At 43.9% G+C, this 18,084-nt stretch overlaps 1 protein-coding gene across 1 annotated transcript in view; it reads left to right on the top strand.

The window, feature by feature from the left end:
- Window positions 1–18,084, top strand: part of ASCC3 (activating signal cointegrator 1 complex subunit 3) — a 1,806,704-nt gene that overhangs the window by 1,369,502 nt on the left and 419,118 nt on the right. The gene's annotated exons all lie outside the window — the stretch shown is intronic.

Below are 18,084 nucleotides of genomic sequence, written 5' to 3'. Positions count from 1 at the left end.
ACTAAATATAGCTGAAAAGTCACGCGTATTGCCTGCAGTTTAAAAACCTCTTGTTAGTAAATGTAAACGGATTATAATTTTTTCTGACTGCTCGGAACAGATTTCTTAATGTATATATTCCATTATTACGTTTCGTCTGCACAGCGCTTGCTGTGTGCTTGCCAAGTCTTTTGTTAGCAAAAAAAAAAAAATCTTAAAAAAGGAGCTTAGAACCCACCCCTTACTAACCTTAGCTTACAATTCGCTGGCTCCCACTTGGCTTACAGTTCCTGTCTTCCCAATGGCCAGTGGATCCTCCTGCCCTCCAACCTCTTCCTAGGCTTCTGAGTCTTAGTCCAAGCCGTGATGCTTGGACAAAGTACTGCTTCCTGTGGCCAGTGTTCTTTCACTGGCCACAGGCAGGCACTCTGTTTCAACATTTTCCACGTACACTGTTACAGAATGCATGTGTCTGGTCTCCTCTCCATGCGTCAGACAGGTTAGCCCCCGATACCATGCCTAGCAGCACCCTTGCTTGTCCCCTCCTCCCCTGGACCTCTTGCCCACCAGCAGCAGCCTCACCACCGTGCCGGTCCTCCCACAGATTGTATTTATCTTGGACACTCATCCGTCGCCTTATCCTCTGCATTGATCTTGTAGTCAGTCCTGCATCTTGGCCCCCCACAGCTTACCCTCGGACAGGGATCTGTGCCCGGGACTGCAGCAAAGAGAGAAGCTGAGTCCCACACAGGTAAAATCCACTCAGCCTTAATTATTCAATAATATGATTCAATAATACTTTGCTTCCCTGTACACCAGTGCCCAGATTTTAGAAGCTAATAAACTCCACTAGTATTACATAAGATAGAAAGCTTTCTGCATAGTTTTACAGTCACAGTCAGGTGTAGTTTGTGATTTACAAATTATAAATATTACATTGAAAAAGAACAAGAGGGAGATAAAAAGCTAAGTTCATGCAAGTTCTTTACCTTATACGTCTTCAGCATGCTCCCTCGCCTTTCACTAGGCTCCGCACCATTGAACAACACAAAGCTGCACATACCTTATCCAAGTCACTGAGGCGTGGGCGCTCGGGGTGAAGGCGGTCCTTCAATAACTACGCAAACCTTGCTCATGGGCAAGAGGTCTGCAAACCTTTGCCACGGAAAACGTTAGGAAAAAACAAAAGAGCCAGAGGGAAGTATGTCATCACATCTGCATCCCTCAGAAGCCAGCATGCACCTGAGGCTCGCTAACATTTTATGTAACTGGCATTGTGGAAAGTAGTGTCCAGTTAGGCAGCTGAAGACATTGGTTGGTCACAAAGATGAATGAACCATAGCTGTGCTTAAAGTTCATAGGCCCTGTCATTGCCCACCCCCCTGCAATGGGAGACTAATGAGAAAACGGTATTTGTATATCAAGATCTCCATGCGATGGTGCATTTCAGACCATCTGGACACACAGAAGCAGGGGCTTCTTTTGTTTATGTCTATGTTCCACATTGTCCTTGTCCTGGCAAGTGTCCTCCGTAGCTACGAGGACTCTGAGATGGACGCAGCTGGGTTTGAACTTGAGTCTTGTTTTAGTTTCCACCCATTGTAGTGTGTCCCTACTGTCCTTGCTTTTTGGCTTTTCTGAACCTGTGGCCGGGAGCAGGCAAGAGCCTAGTTTTTTCCTCTTCCAAGATGGCAGACATCCAGGTGACATCCAGCTGCTTCCACTGAATGCATCGATCACTGGAATTTAACCTGTAGGTTGCACAAGGAGCTCTGCAGCCAAAACATTAAACTATTGAGCTACCTTACACACAATACGTATCTGTGCAGCAGACACGTTAACCTTAGCAGTCTTTTAAGATGGTTCAAACTTGTGACCAGTAGCTACAGACAGATTTTACCAGCAAGTACTTTAACCACCCAATTAGCCTTACTAAAATCATACCTTGAAATTTGCTGTCCATTCATGTGTATCTCTGGAGCAGGTGCCTTCAGCCCTAAGCTGTCTTAAAATGCATTCCCTGGCTGTTGGACCTGGCCCTTTATGCAGGTTCATCCTCAGACTTTTTGCCTCTTTCCTTCTATTTTTTCTGACCTCTTGCTGTTGGCTCTAAGACTCTGAGCACTTTATCACTGCTGATCAGTGCTAAAGTGCAGGTGCTCTCTCTTCTAAGGTTGGTGTGATTGGCTTACACCTCATTGGCACATTTAATTTACCTGTAAGTCCCTTGTACAGTGGTATCTCTAAACCCAGGGCCTGTAATTCGAATGCGACTTGTGGGCCTGCAGCGCTGCTTGTGCCACCCACTGAAGTAGGCTTTCAAACCTGTCTCAGGCCTGCTAGCACAGGGCCTGCGTGCACAGTTTTCTGCCATGGGGACCTGGCATCTAAATTTACTTGCCAGGCCCAGAACTCCCCTTTTACTACATGTAAGTCACCCCTAAGGCCCTAGCTAGCCCTATGGGAAGGGTGCTATATATGTGGAAGGCAGGACATGTGCCTGGTTGTGTGGCCTGTCCAAGTAGTGACAAACAGCCTATTTGGTTCCTCACTGCTGTGAGTGCTGCCTTCTCATAGGATTGCTTTAGAAATGCCCTGCCTTATGTCTAGGGGGTATTGTGTGATTTATAAGGGGTAGCATAGGTATGTTTGGTATGCTTGTAATGGTAGTGAGAAATGCTGCTTAATGGTGTTGGTGGATTTTTTTAATTATCATTTCAGAAATGGCTTTTCTAGAAAGTGAGTGACTGGTGTTTTGCAGCTTGTCTCCAATCCACATCTGGGCAGAGTGACAGTTGAGCTTTGCGCATACTTTTCAGACAGCCTGTACACCAGGAGGGTGGAGGTGTCACAGAGGTGCATCTGCATATTGAATGGTCTTCCTGGGCTGAGAGAAGGGGAGGCAGGGCACACTTTATCTGTAAAAGCCTTTCCCTGACCTCACACAAAGGGCTCATTTACCCCACACTGATGTCTGGAGCCTGTGCTGGAGGAGAGAGGGGACACTCCTAAAACCAGTTGTAATTGGTTGGAACCTCCTCTCCCCCTCATTGAAAATGCTTTGCAAAACTTAGAATAAGTAAAGGGGATTTTTCCCCCTAAAGACACACAAGAAACATACTTGTAACTGGACCCAGAATGCTGTTGGAGGGACTGAACAGGAACCAGTTTAGACTGCTGCTGCTGTGCTGACCTGTGACCTGCTAGATCACTCTAAGGCACTGCCACTGTCAGCAACTCCTGGTGCTGGCCTGTTGCTGGACCCTACTGCCCTGTGCGCCACCTTGTGTCCTTCAGGAGCTGGGTGCTGTGGTTCTGGTCCCCCTACAAATAATTACTTTCCAGCTCGATGACTGCGCTGTGCAAGAAGGCTCCTGCAAAGATTGAGGAGCGCTCCACCATATGGGTTTGCCTGGGTAGAGAGCCTTATGAGAGCGCTTTGATTTACTTGCGACAAAGCGCAAGGAGAGTGCTTTGTCCATGTGCCTGGTGGGAGGCTCACCGCCGTGACCCGGGAGGACCAAGGAAATTCAGTGCGCACCAAGTGCACTGTTTAGCTGGGAATGTGCCCCCGGAGCACAACCAGGATATTTTTCCCAGCAGAGTGAATGCCGAGACCCAGGTGGGTCTGGAGCAGCCGCAGGAAGTGTACTGAGCCCGGGGAGAAAGACCCTTTTGACCTATGTGGTGTGCACCAGGGTCGAGACACCCTCTCAAGGGTGATTGTTGCTCAAAACAGATATCAAATAAATATATAATGGTAGTTATAGTTAGGTCTGCTTTTCCAGAGAGAAAGCGTTTTTTGTGTTTGCTAATAACTTTGGTCCCATTTGAAGAATCTTCACATAATTTTCCCCAAAAAAAGTTAATCCACCTTAGCTCCTTCCTTCAGTGTGATCCATTAAGCAGGGGCCAAGAAAAAAGGGGGTTTCAGGAGAACGCAAAATCCTCGTGCATTTTCCATAAACTTCTTTAGACAAGACTACAGCAAAAACTGCTGAATGGAATTACACCAAATTCAGAAGAAAGCTAGATCTTGGTCCGCAGATTTTGCTTTCTGTGATTTGATTGAAAAATAATTGTATAACGTCTTGAGAAGCTCTCACGGGAGGAGCAATTTAAAAATAGAGCGTTCTGATTGGCCAAGGAAGTTTTAGTTCCCACAGGCCATCTCTCTCCTGCATTAGTCAGAGTCCCACTCCCGCCCCAAGACGGAACGCTCCGATTGTCTGAGAAAAAGTTTGCTGACAGCCACTGCAGGACTCAGGGACTTAGACCCCTGACCTGAAGTTAGAAAATAACATAAGCGGGCAAGGTAGGAATACCCTGATGACTAGGCCCCATGGGAATAAGGAGGACCCAGAGGCACTCCGCCCCCCCTCCCTGGGGTTAGAAAGGGAAAAAAACAGCAAAAAAATGCTGTGATCCCACAAGGCTCTCGTGGGATCAGGAAACAACGCTGCCAGGCTGCATTTATTAACTACAAGCCCCGGGTAGTCCACACCTGGGCTGTATTCGTAAAAGGGGAGGAGGCCTGCACCCTGAGCCTCTAAAGGCCCCATGGAGCCCACCCCCAAGGCCAAAATAGTTCAAAATGGGGACAGAGACAGCTGACAGCTCCCACCAAACACAAGCAAACAAAGTCTGTTTTCTGACAGCGGGAACTATCAAACAGCTCCCGCTGGCAGAAAAGTGGAGTTTTTATCTGTTTCCCTGCTCGCAAATATGCATGCAAGGAAGATAGATGAAAACATTGCTCTCATAAGTAGGCAGCTGCTATTTAAAGCAGCTCCCTGCTTCTGGGAGCATTGCCTGCTCCTGCAGTACGTGCTGAGACGTCTAGGATCGCAGGAACCTTTAGACTCCCACGGGGATCCAGTAAATCTCTCTCTATTCATTACCATAGTGGGATGGAAGGGAGAGAGATTGTCATTGCAATCGTCTCTCAATGCAATGACTTCAAAGAGTAAGACTAGCAAAATGTTAGGTACAAAGTTATAGTTACATTTGAATGCAGAGCAGAACAGTGTCACTGCTGGCCTAACTGTCAAGTTCTTGTACTGTTACTCAGTAGGCTGCAGGTTAAAATCCTAGTATTGCTTGGCAGTGTGTTTGCTTATTTACTAGTGTTTTGACCGTTAACCCTTCCTAGTAACTGAACATTCATGTTTCATTCCTCTGATGTGTGGGTTGCATGGCATAGGTTTGTCTGGAAACAGTCCAACATGGAGTCACCTGTGGCATAATGGTTAAGGTCACAGACCCTCACACTGACAGTTGAGGGTTCTACTCCAAGTGTGTCCATGATCCTTTCCCTTCTTTAATTTCTTTAAAACTTCAAAAGTTTAAGGCTCATAATGAAAGGTGATTCCACTCTTTTTAATTTTTTATATATGTCCAGAAATATCTCATTCTAAGTATATCATCCATCAAAGCCTAAAAAACTCTGTCTCCCTCCCTCTCACTCTTTCTTTCTCCCATTCACAGACCCACTCACAGACCCACTCAGACCTTCACCTACACACACACAGTCCCAGTCAGATCCTCAGGCACCCACTCACGACCTACTTAGACTCTCACCCACTCACTCACAGACCCACTGACACCTTCATGAACCCACTCACTGTGGCCAAGTGCCGCTTCGGCCGTGTGCTGCAGTGGCTGGATTAATTTATAGAAATGAAACTAACTATACGTTTAAAAAAACAAGATTACAGGGGCGTTATAGTTAGGCTCACATTTTAAACGTACAAAACCATAGAAATTCACCAGTAGAGTTTGAGTTATCTCAAGTAACTATAACTCGTGCCCTAAGATAACTCTAACTTGCGCCCTCACAATGCACTGCTAATTAGCCCACAAATTACGGCACTCATAACATCTTTGATAACCTCATTGATAATATCAATGTAATATTTGCAGTAAAATCTTTGTGCATGGCGGGGGCAAGTTATATTTACCTTAGGGCGCAAGTTCTAGTTTCTTGAGAACTCTAACAGATGAATTTCTATGGTTTTGTACGTTTAAAATGTGAGCCTAACTATAATGTTCCTGTAACCTGTGTGTTTTCAGTAATATATGTGTGTGTGTGTGTGTGTGTGTGTGTGTATATATATATATGTATATATATGTTCGATGGCATGTGTAGCTGCAGATACACATGCTATGCATAGGTCTTCCGACATCTAGTGTTGGGCTCGGAGTGCTACAATTTGTTTTTCTTCGAAGAAGTCTTTTCGGAGTCACGGGATCGAGTGATTCCTCCTCTCGGTTCCCTTGCGCATGGGCATCGACTGCATTGTTAGATTGTTTTCTTTCCGTGGTGGGGTTCGGACGTGTTTCCTTTCGCTCCCAGATTTTGATTCAGAAAACCTTCTTACTCGTCGGTATTGTTTCTAATGCGTTTCCCATCTAGCATCAGACCGATAGAACTGTCGGAACCTTATTTTTTTCTGCCCTTTGGGGCGCATGCACCTGACTCGGGCCTGTTCGGGCCTACTGCGTGGAAAGCCTGATGGATCGGACTCCATTCCGATTCTGCCCTCGGTGCCATGCGAAGTACATCTATACAGAGCAGCACTTGGTTTGTAATTTGTGCCTTTCTCCAGAACATCGGGAGGAAGATTGTGAGGCCTGTCAATCATTTCGATCAAAGAAGACCCTCCGAGATCGCAGAGCCTGAAGGCTCAAAATGGCGTTAAAAAGCAGTGAACATCTCGACGTCATGGAGGAAGAGCATGCGCAGACAGCTGTCTCCATCTGAGACACATACTCCAAACAAGAGTCGGAAGATGACAGACCCCTCACAGCTGGCTAGCATGTGAGTACGCCTGCCCCTGCACCCCGCACAAAAAGCATTTGAAGGCCTTGGATACACCACTGCCGGAAGGCCATGGTTCAGCCCAAAAAAAGACTGTTGGTGACCGTCCTTTGGGGTCGGCGCCGAAAAAGGCCACTCCTCCCTCTACTTCGGAGTTGAGAAAACCTGTTAAAGGCACCGTTTCGGACTCCAGTAAAAAAGCCCATTCTTCGAAGTCGAAAATTCGGCAATCGACTTCGGAGCCGAGACCTTCAACTACCTTTACTTGACCGAAAAAACTACACACTTCGGAGCCGAAAAGATCCTCATATACAGAGGAACAAGGACTTTAAAAAAAATGGAGAGAATCTCATAAGACTTCTGAGGAAGAGCCTGAAATTGAACCAATTTTACAGGTTATGGATGAGAGACAGTCCAGAATACATATCCATAAGGAGACAGGAAGGATTATCACTGCACCTCCTTTAAAGGCAAAAATAAAGTTTGCTTTCCAAGAGGAATTGGACTCTGTACAGCCACCAGCAAAGGTGCAAAAACAAAAGGAGAAGCCATTACCTCTCCATACTTCTCCTCCTCAATCTCAACAACTATCTTTCTCACCTCACAGCAGCCCAACACCACTGCCTTCTCCAACACATTCTTTATATTCACAAGGAGGTACGGCAGACCCATGGGATCTCTATGACCCTGATCCCATCCCAGATAATGACCCAGCTATTTACCCATCAAAACCTTCTCCTCTAGAAGAAACCACCTCATACACCCAAGTAATATCCAGGGCAACAGCTTATCATGGGGTAACCATACATTCGGAGCCATTAGAAGATTTCTTATTTAATACACTGTCTTCTACACATTCAAGGTACCAGTGTCTCTAAATGTTACCAGGCATGGTTAAACCCCCAGACCACATTTTTAGCGAGTCTGTAAAAGCTAGGATTATCACACCTAGAATTGATAAAAAAGTATAAGCTCGCACTTTCGGACCTAGATTACATTACTCACCAGGTCCCTCCTGACTCAGTGGTAGTCAGTGCAGCAAGAGAAGAAGGCAAATAGTCAGTCTTCAGGAGATGCACCACCTCCTGATGAGGAGAGTCGAAAATTTGATGCAGCAGGGAAAAGAGTTGTTACACAAGCAGCAAATCAGTGGAGAATTACAAATTCTCAGGCACTCTTAGCCAGGTATGATAGGGCCCATTGGGATGAAATACACGAGGATATTATACAGCATCTCCCAAAAGAGCACCAAAAAAGGGCACAACAAGTAGTAGAAGAGAGGCAAGCGATTAGCAATAATCAGATAAGATCCACCCCTGATGCTGCTGATACAGCTGCAAGGAGTATAAACACTGCCGTCACAATCAGAAGACATACATGGCTACGCTCCTCTGGTTTTAAACCAGAAATTCAACAGGCAGTACCTAATATGTCTTTTGATAAAAGCACTTCTTTGGCCCAGAAGTGGATACCACTATTGAAAAATTGAGGAAGGGCTCCGATACTGCGAAAGCAATGGGCGCTTTATACACCACCCCATATAGAGGCTCCTTTCGCAGGCCACAGTTTCAAGGAGGCTTTAAGCCACAATCCTCAGAGGCTTCCACCTCCCAAACAAAGCAATCACAACAAACCCAGTATCAACGAGGTGGGTTTAGAGAATCCTATAGAGGCCAATACTTCAGAAATAGAGGTAAATTCCAAACCTCTAAACAAACAACATCACAGCCTAATCAGTGACTTCCTTCCCACACATCTCCTGTGGGGGGAAGACTACGCAGTTCCACTCTCATAGGTAAAATATCACCACAGACAACTGGGTATTATCAATTATCTAAAATGGCTATTGCCTAGAACTAATATCCATCACTCCAAACATTCCACCACAATATCGCAAGTTGTCCCCCGAACATACAGTTCTGTTACAACAAGAAGAACAATCTCTACTGTTAAAGCAAGCAATAGAATTAGTTCCACAGTCTCAACAGGAGTATACTCACTATACTTCCTAATTCCCAAAAAAAGATGGCACCCTCAGGCCCATATTAGACCTCAGGCCCCTCAATCTATACATCTTGTAAGAGCATTTTCACAAGGTAACTCTCCAAGATGTTATTCTACTACTGCAAAAACAAGATTTTATGACTGCTCTAGATCTCAAAGATGCGTATTTCCACATACCCTTCCACCCAGCTCACAGAAAATACCTCAGGGTTGTCATAGCAGGAAAACACTACCAGTTCAAAGTATTGTCATTTGGCATAACAACAGCTCCAAGGGTGTTCACAGAGTGTCTAGCAGTAGTAGCTGCTTACTTAAGAAGACAACACATCCATGTCTTTCCATATCTAGACGATTGGCTAATAAAATCAAGCAATCTTACACAATGCCAAGAACATACTCGTTATATGATAGAAACTCTGCACACACTAGGGTTCTGTCTAAACTACCAAAAGTCAGACCTTCAACCATCACAAGTACAACCGTACCTAGGTGCTATCCTAAATAGCATAGCGTATCCAAATATACAAAGGATACAAGCTTTCCAAAACTTAATACCACACATACAGCCAAATCAACAATACACTGTAAGATTTACCATGAAAATTCTGGGAATGATGGCATCTTGCATAGCAATAGTTCCACATGCAAGATTAAACATGAGGCCCTTACAACATTGTCTTGCACAACAATGGTCACAAGCACACAGTCAACTTCAAGATCTAATGTTGATGGACCGCCAAACACATATGTCACTTCAACGGTGGAATCGCAGCAATTTAATGATGGGGCAGTCGTTTCAAGCCCCTGTGCCTCAAACCATAATTACAACAGATGCATCAATGATCGGTTGGGGAGCTCTCGTAAACAATCAGACCATTAAAGGACAAGGGGATGTCAAACAGAAACAGCTACACATAAACCACTCAGAATGGTTAGCTGTGTTCCTGGCCCTAAAAGCATTTCAACCTCTTCTCAAACAGAAGAATGTTCTCATAAAAACAGACAACATGACAACCATGTATTATCTCAACAAACAGGGAGGGACACCTTAATCTCAGGTGTCCCTTCTAGCCAAAACTATTTGGAAATGGGCAATTCTCAATAAAATTCATGTACTAGCACAATACATTCCAGGGATAGACAATCAGTTGACAGATCTCCTAAGCAGGAATCACCAACAGGCACATGAATGGGAGATTCACTCCCAAGTACTTCAAAGGTACTTTAAAAAATGAGGAACACCAGATATAGATCTATTCGCAACAAGCAAAAACTCAAAATGCCATAACTTAGCATCCAGACACCCACATCCCCTATCCAAGGGCAATGCTCTATGGATCAATTGGTCAGGGATATTTACTTACGCTTTCCCCCACCTCCCACTCCTTCCATTTCTAGTCAACAAATTACGTCAACCGTCACTTAACATGATACTCAAAGCACCAACATGGGCACGCCAGCCTTGGTACACAACACTACTAGACCTATCTGTAGTACCTCACTCCAAACTCCCAAACAGACCAGATTTGTTAACACAAAACAGAGGTCAATTCAGGCATCCAAACCCCAATGCTCTCAATCTAGCGATTTGGCTCCTGAAGTCGTAGAATTTGGTTATTTAAATCTTCCATCAGAATGTATGTAAGTAATTAAACAAGCACAAAAACCTACTACTAGACAGTGCTACGCAAACAAGTGGAAAAGATTTGTCTACTATTGTCAATCTAAGAGCATAGATCCACTTACAGCATCTAAACAACATATTGTATGCTATTTACTTCATTTGCAGAAATCAAATTTGGCTTTTTCATCCATCAAGATAGACCTTACTACAATATCTGCATACTTAAGAACGATTCAACATACTTCTCTATTCAGAGTTCTGGTTATCAAAGCCTTCATGGAAGGATTAAAACGCATCATTCCACCCAGAACACCACCTGTTACATCATCAAATTTGAATATCTTACTTACCAGACTCAAGGGACCACCTTTTGAACCCATGCACTCTTGCCAAATTCAATTTTTAACATGGAAGGTTGCCTTCCTTGTAGCTATTACTTCTTTAAGAAGAGTTAGTGAAATCCAAGCATTCATTCTTAAAGAACCTTTTTACCAAGTGCACAAACATGAGGTTGTACTAACAACGAATCCAAAATTTCTACCAAAAGTAGTATCTCCTTTTCACATCAATCAAACAGTGGAATTGAATTGCCAGTCTTCTTTCCACAGCCAGATTCTGTGGCAGAAAGAGCTCTTCATACCCTAGATATCAAAAGAGCTCTTATGTACTACATAAACAGAACTAAAGGTTTTAGGAAAACAAAGCAACTTTTTGTTGCTTTCCAACAATCAGATATAGGCAATCCTATATCAAAACAAGGTTTAGCAAGATGGATTGTTAGAAGTATACAAACATGTTATATCAAAGCAAAGAGACAACTTTTGATCACTCCTAAAGCACATTCTACAAGAAAGAAAGGCGCATCAATGGCTTTTTTTTAGGAAACATACCAATGGTTGACATATGTAAAGCAGCTACATGGTCAACCCCTCATACATTTACAAAACACTACTGTGTTGATGTGTTCTCACAGCAACAAGCCACTGTAGGCCAAGCTGTCTTAAAAATGTTATTTCAAACAACTTTCCTACAGGCTAGCCACCGCTTTCTTGGAGGACTTACTGCTTTGTAGTCTATGCGTAGCATGTGTATCTGCAGCTACACATGCCATCAAATGGAAAATGTCACTTACCCAGTGTACATCTGTTTGTGGCATGTAGTGCTGCAGATTCACATGCACCCTCCCTCCTCCCCAGAAGCCTGTAGTCGATTACTTTTTTAACATTTGTATATATTTATATACATTTGCATGGACATCTCTTTGTATTTCTATACTCTATAACTCCTTCCTTCACACCCTCTGTGGGAAAACAGTCTAACAATGGAGTCGATGCTCATGCGCAATGGACCCAAGAGGAGCCACTCGATCCCATGACTCCGAAAAGACTTCTTCGAATAAAAACAACTTGTAACACTCCGAGCCCAACACTAGATGTTGGAAGACCTATGCATAGCATGTGAAACTGAAGCACTACATGCCACAAGCAGATGTACAACTGGGCAAGTGACATTTTCCATATATATAGATTGCTCACCAAATGTCTGTTTATCTGACAACGTTTTTAAGCATATGATCAGCACAGTGCTATCCACACCAAGCTAGATAGTGACAAAGTCTTTTGCCATTTGTACAGCAAAGTCTTTAAACATAGGTTTGACACAGTGTCAACCTTGCCGAGCTGTAAAATGACAAAAGCCATTTACCACTCCAGGCACAGTATTAAGCTTTGGACTGGTAAAATACTGCCCAAGCCAACCTTGAATGAGTAAAAGCAACCCCTGACCCGTGTTTCGCTCTCATTAGAGCTCGTCAGAGAGGTTTAGCTTTATCCAGACACAAGGGAGCACCCAGTATAAGTCAAAACAAATCCCTTTCAGGGTTAAAGTGATGCATAAATTATGCAAAAAAGAATAGAGAACTCTGGGTAGTTCCCAAGTTTAGGTGGAGAGCAGCTATAGCAAGTAGCACCCTGCAACACCAGTGACACTCTGTAAATTGCCAGGATCTGTCAACACATCTACAGCCTGAACCGCTGGACAAAATTACACAGAATTTTGCAGAAAGCCAGTTGTCGGTACGCAGATTGTGCTTTTTTGTGTATATCAATCCGTTCAGTAGTATTTTTTAAATTTAGGGAAATTCAGATTTGTATATTTCTGGTCACGTGAACAAAGAGGACCTCGAGCCGGGAAATGCACAGCTTCAAACAAATAAGTGTTGGCAGCCATTTTAGGACTAGGCTTCAGCCAGGTCCCAGTTAAAATAAAAAAATAAAACAAAGGGGGGGGGGGCTATGGTAGAGACACCCTGAGACTGTAGCTCTAGGGAGGTCCACCCACCCCTGAGCAAAAAAATATTTTTGGGGTTTTTTTATTAAATTTTTTTTTGCTGTGAATTCGCAAGATTCTCCAATTTGTGGCAACAATTTTTTAAAGAAACAGGAGCAGGCCGCCACCCGGCTGGGCCATGTCGCAGGGGCTTAAAACATTTTGTGTGAAGGGGGGCCTCCTGGACCCACCCCCCCCTCCAGTTCCGCAGGGACCGCCTCCCCGGAGCTTTCATTTAAAAAAAAAAATGTTTATATGTGGGGTGGGGGCCCATGGCCTCCTGTGCCCTGGGGACCACCATCCCTCCGGTGCTTGGTTTAAAATATATGTGGGGTGGCGCGGGCCCCCCTGCACCTCAGGGACCACCACCCCTGAGGCTTCTATTACACTGTATGTGTGGGGGCCCCAGATACAGCCTCTCACACCCAGAGAGGCCGCGGTCAACTTCAGTTGAGCATGCTCAAAGGGCCGTGCACAGGATCTGGATGGGGGGTTGGCCGTAGGGACTGGCTGCAGGCCAGTCATCACGGGCAACCCCTACTGCACATGGTGCATGGTTGGGTGCTTATAGGGGGTTGGCCCTGTGGCCAACCGCTGCCGTGGTGGTTGGATTCACGTATAGCAATGAAAACTACTATACGTTAAAAAAAAAAAAAAACATAGCACAAACCATAGGTTACACGGACATTATAGTTAGGTTCTGAATTTACACGTACAAAACCATAGAAATTCAGCAGTTACAGATAAACATTTACTGGCGCCTTCGCTATGCATAGCTAATCACTCCACATATTATATCATTGATGACATATCTTATGCCATCTTTCATATTGTCATTGCAACATTTGCAATAAAAGTATTGATGAGACAACTGTGCAAGGCGAGGCCACGAGTTATAGTTACCTTATAGTTACCTTAGGGCGCCAGTTTTAGTTACTTGAAAGAACTCTATAACTGCTGAATTTCTATGGTTTTGTACGAGTAAATTCAGAACCTATCTAGGACGTCCCTGCAAGCCATGTTTTTTCAGTGAATATATATGTACACACACCTATATATATATATATATATATATATATATATATATATATAGTGACGGTTGCCACTGGGTAAATTTTTTCTGTGTTGCTAATAGATTTGGTGCCATTTGACGAAGCTGTACAAAACGTTCCAAAAAGTGCTACTTTTGACTAGTTTGTGCATGGAAGGTTTCCGGGTGATCCATCAAGCGGGGACTGAGAATAAGGGGGGGTCCCAAAAAACATTTCCCCATTCATTTTTAAATCCGTTTAGTAGTTTTGGTAGTTGAAAAAATTGTATTTATCACACTGCAGAAGATCTGCTGTGCTGGCAGGATGGGCCACCACATCAACAAGGAAGTGACGACAGCCATCTCTGGACATGGGACACAGTTCAGAGTCCTATGAAAAAACACAAAAAAGATGTAGACAACACGGTAGGGATAGGTCCCTAGGGCCTGCCGGTGTGTTCCCAGGGGGATCCGGCCTGAGGCCAAAAGTTTTATTTTTTTATTTTTTATTTTTTATTTCACCACAAATTAATGGAGGATCAGGGAATACTCAGCAAATTTTCTTTAAAAAAAAATAAAAAGTGCTGCCTCTTGCACTTCTTTTTAAAATCCCAAAGGTAGGCGAGGGCCTGGGGGGCAAATATAGGTAATTTGTTTAGGGGGGCATTGCCCCCCCCATCTCGCTGCGGACCCCATCCCACCAGGGCTTTATTTTATTCAAATAAAGAGAGGGAACACTCTGCCGCCTCCAGGAGCCTACTGAGGTCTCGGAGACCTGATTACCAGGGGCTCTCTGTTATTTCATAAGGGGGGGGAGGGGTGCTGCTCAGCCTCCCTCCCTGAACTTAGAGATCCCATCCCTGGGGCTCTCAAATTAATTAAAATGAAGGGGGCATGCCTCCCTCTTCCTGAGCCATTAATGCTCCTGGGGGGCCCCCATGATCCAGTGCCAGCTCAGTGACTGTGTCCCAGAGAGCCCACCCCAGGGATACAGTAGTTTCCCACCTGCTTCCTCCCATCTGCCAGCAGAATTTTTAAATCACCTGCCAAACGGGAGAAAACACTTGAGACTGCTCTCAGCTGTCAGGGATTTAAAGATGTTCCAGTTGGCTCAGAGCAGAGGGATGCAGGAAAGAAAACAGATCACATATTGTGCCCGCTCAGAGGGAACATGCATAATTAGCTGCTCCCTCTTTGCCAATTCCTGCACCTTGGGAGGAGCCAGCTGGGGCAGCCGGGGCCCTGAAGCTCCCTGCAGCCCCCAACGTGGTCTTTAGTCAGTGTCCCGGGTGGGCACCGGGGCACCCACCTATAATTTATGAAAGCCCCAGGAATGGGTTGCCTAGCGCCCAAGAAGGCTGCCCTTTAAAAAAAATAAAAAAATAAACACAAGGCCCCGGGGCTGGGGGAAGGAGGGGGGTTGCACATCCTCCTCCCACTTAGCATTGAGCCCCAGGGGATGGGTTTGTTGGTCCTATTAAGACTTGAGGAGGCGTCTGTGGGCCCCCCTTCCCCTTTTCTGTTAAATTTGGCCCAGAGGATATACGTGGCCTACTGAGGGTGTGGGGGGGGGGTCCTGGTAGCCCCACTCCTTAGAATTTGTTCCTGGGGGGACTGTGTCCCTAGAGACGAAGAAGGCTTTGATAGGGGAGCCGCGTGCCCGTTTCCCCTGTTTATTTGTCCCCAGGGGATGGAGTTCATGGGGCTTTTTAATGCTGTGTGAGGGGCTCGACATGCCCACCCCCCTCATTTTGAGTTGAACTTGGCCCTTAATGTATAAGTTTTCACCTCAGGGATGTGGTTACCAGGGCCCAGAGGCCAATCCTCTGCCGCACACGCCAAAGGTTGTGTGTGGCATGGGGTTGGCAGCCTGCTGTGAGGGTGGCCACAAGACGGAAGGCCATAGTGAAAAAAAAATCACAAGTTATAGTTGGTTATGTCAAGCAACTTTACTTTGTGCCCTCAGGTAACTGTAACTCATGCCCTTTCTTTGCTCTGCTAATTACCCCACATATTACATCACTCATGACATCTTATATGAAATCATTGATAATATCACTGAAACATTTGCACTGAAATTATTGATGAGAAAACATTGCATGGCGGGGGCTGTAACTGTTGAATATCGTGGTTTTTAGTGTTTAAAATGTTGTTACTGAACATTTCACCCAACTTTAAAGCTACTCTAACCTATGGTTTTTTCAGTGAAAAAAAAATATATATATATATATATATATTCATATATATACATATACACACACACAGATATATATATATATATATATATATATATATATATATATATATATATATATATATATATATATATATATATATACTTACACAACTTTCAGTGTCTTAGGCCATAGGTATCATTGCTATACAGATCGTACAGGCTTAGACAATGGAATTACTACTTAAGTTGGAGATTTTATAGTTGACACATGTCTTGCTGCAGGCCAACCTAATTGGTTGTTTTGTTGCACCAAAACATCCGATTAGGAATCATTTACTTTTTCTCACATACAGGGTGAAAGTAATTTGAATTTTTTATTATGTACAGAACTAGAAGTTCACAAGTTTGACATAATGAAGCTTATTGCTCCAACTGTCTGGAGCAGAATATGTATAGGCCATACCTAAAACCCTTACTCATCAAGATTACTTCAGAATACATATTGCAATTATCTTTTCTGTACTTCTAACAATATTGCCTCTGAATACATATCGCAATTTACATTTCTGTATTTCTAACAATAAAGTATCTAGAACTGAAAATGTATTTGAACTCCAAAACTTCAGAATTACGGTCTAAGGAGAATGTGGTTATAGTAAAACTAATCTACAGTTAGCTCTTTTTTAAAATATTATAGTGCTCATGTTTTACGCTGTGTGAATGCTGTTACGTTGTCATCTACAAAGCACAAAAGTGTTTAAAGATCACTGCCCAGGAGTGAATTTTTAAACAGAATCTAAAGGGGGAATTGTCATGAAGGAATGATTTCCGAAGTATGGCTGCCTGGAATTTATTAGACACTTAGGAACTGATTGACATCCAGGCAGAAGGCTTTCCCCGTCGCAACAATTACAGATATCCCATCCTCTGACATCTAAATACCATTCTTTTCTGTGGTATTTCGATTTCGCCAGACGGGTTATCCGTCACCGCTGAGACAGAGTAACCCCTCCACCGAGATCTCAGTCAGGCCCTTAATGTTAGGCTTTTGAACACTGTAGAGTGCAGTGAATTTTCAGATGCAGTTTGTTAATAATTTTGGGGATGTTCGCTTCAGCTTTTATGTAGTTTGTGGTTGAACAGATACCATTACCATAACATTAATGGCTTTATAAACAATATGAAACATTAAAGAGGATGATCTAATGTGCTTCTAGAAATGACGGTAAAGATAAGTGCACAGTATAACGCTGTGAAGTGCTTATATTAGCCTTCATTACCTCCACATTTCCTTCCTGAGGCCAATCCTAACTTTTTCTGAGTTAACTTCTTTCTCACAAATCAGGTACACTAATGCCCAGTAACTTGTGCAAAGGTTTTTTTTAAATCTGTTGTTCTTTATTTATTTATTTTTACTGCCTTGAGGCTATGTCTGGTTCTGTGAGCTTCTACCCCCATATGTCTTTATTACCTATAATTGTAACATATTGTCAGTCCCCTAGAGTGAAGGCACAGGAGAAACACAGGAGTAATCACAAGCCTGACCAGTCACTGCACATACACGGTTGACTGGAGTCCCTGCATAGGGATAGAGGCTGCATACGCATATCATAGAAACAAAGCAGAAGCTTTGCTATGAGGCCTTAAAGACCTGCCAGGTGATCACAAGGTCATCGAGAGGCCAGGGTACTTCAGAAACCAAGAGCACCACAGGAGACCAAGAAGACATTTTGAAGCTATCTAGTGAATTAGAGGCACAGGGTAGCAAGGGAAAGCAAAGGATCAGTGCAGCCTGTGAATATTGACAGACATGCAACAAGTGGTCAGCATGACCCTTATGCTCATAGACCCACTGCATATCCAGAAGGCATTGCAGGAAATCACCATCTTGAATTGTGGGAACTCTACCATCTTGCAGTTGCTTGACCAACTAGTTCCAGCCATTAGCTGCTAGACCTTTTTTTTTTTTTTTTTAATTTACCTCTTTGGCGACCCTTCCGTGAGTAAAGGGAAAAAAGCAGGGGTGCTTCTTCTGAGATTATGAGTGATGTCATAAACTATGTATCCACAACTAGTGCCGTTTACCACCACTCTTAATGGATCGAAGAGAACTGAGTAGAACT

The sequence above is a fragment of the Pleurodeles waltl genome, chromosome 5 (genome assembly GCF_031143425.1).
Source record: "Pleurodeles waltl isolate 20211129_DDA chromosome 5, aPleWal1.hap1.20221129, whole genome shotgun sequence".
Lineage (NCBI taxonomy): Eukaryota > Metazoa > Chordata > Amphibia > Caudata > Salamandridae > Pleurodeles > Pleurodeles waltl.
The sequence above is the reverse complement of the archived record's forward strand: the minus strand, read 5'-3'. Positions and strand labels throughout refer to the sequence as shown.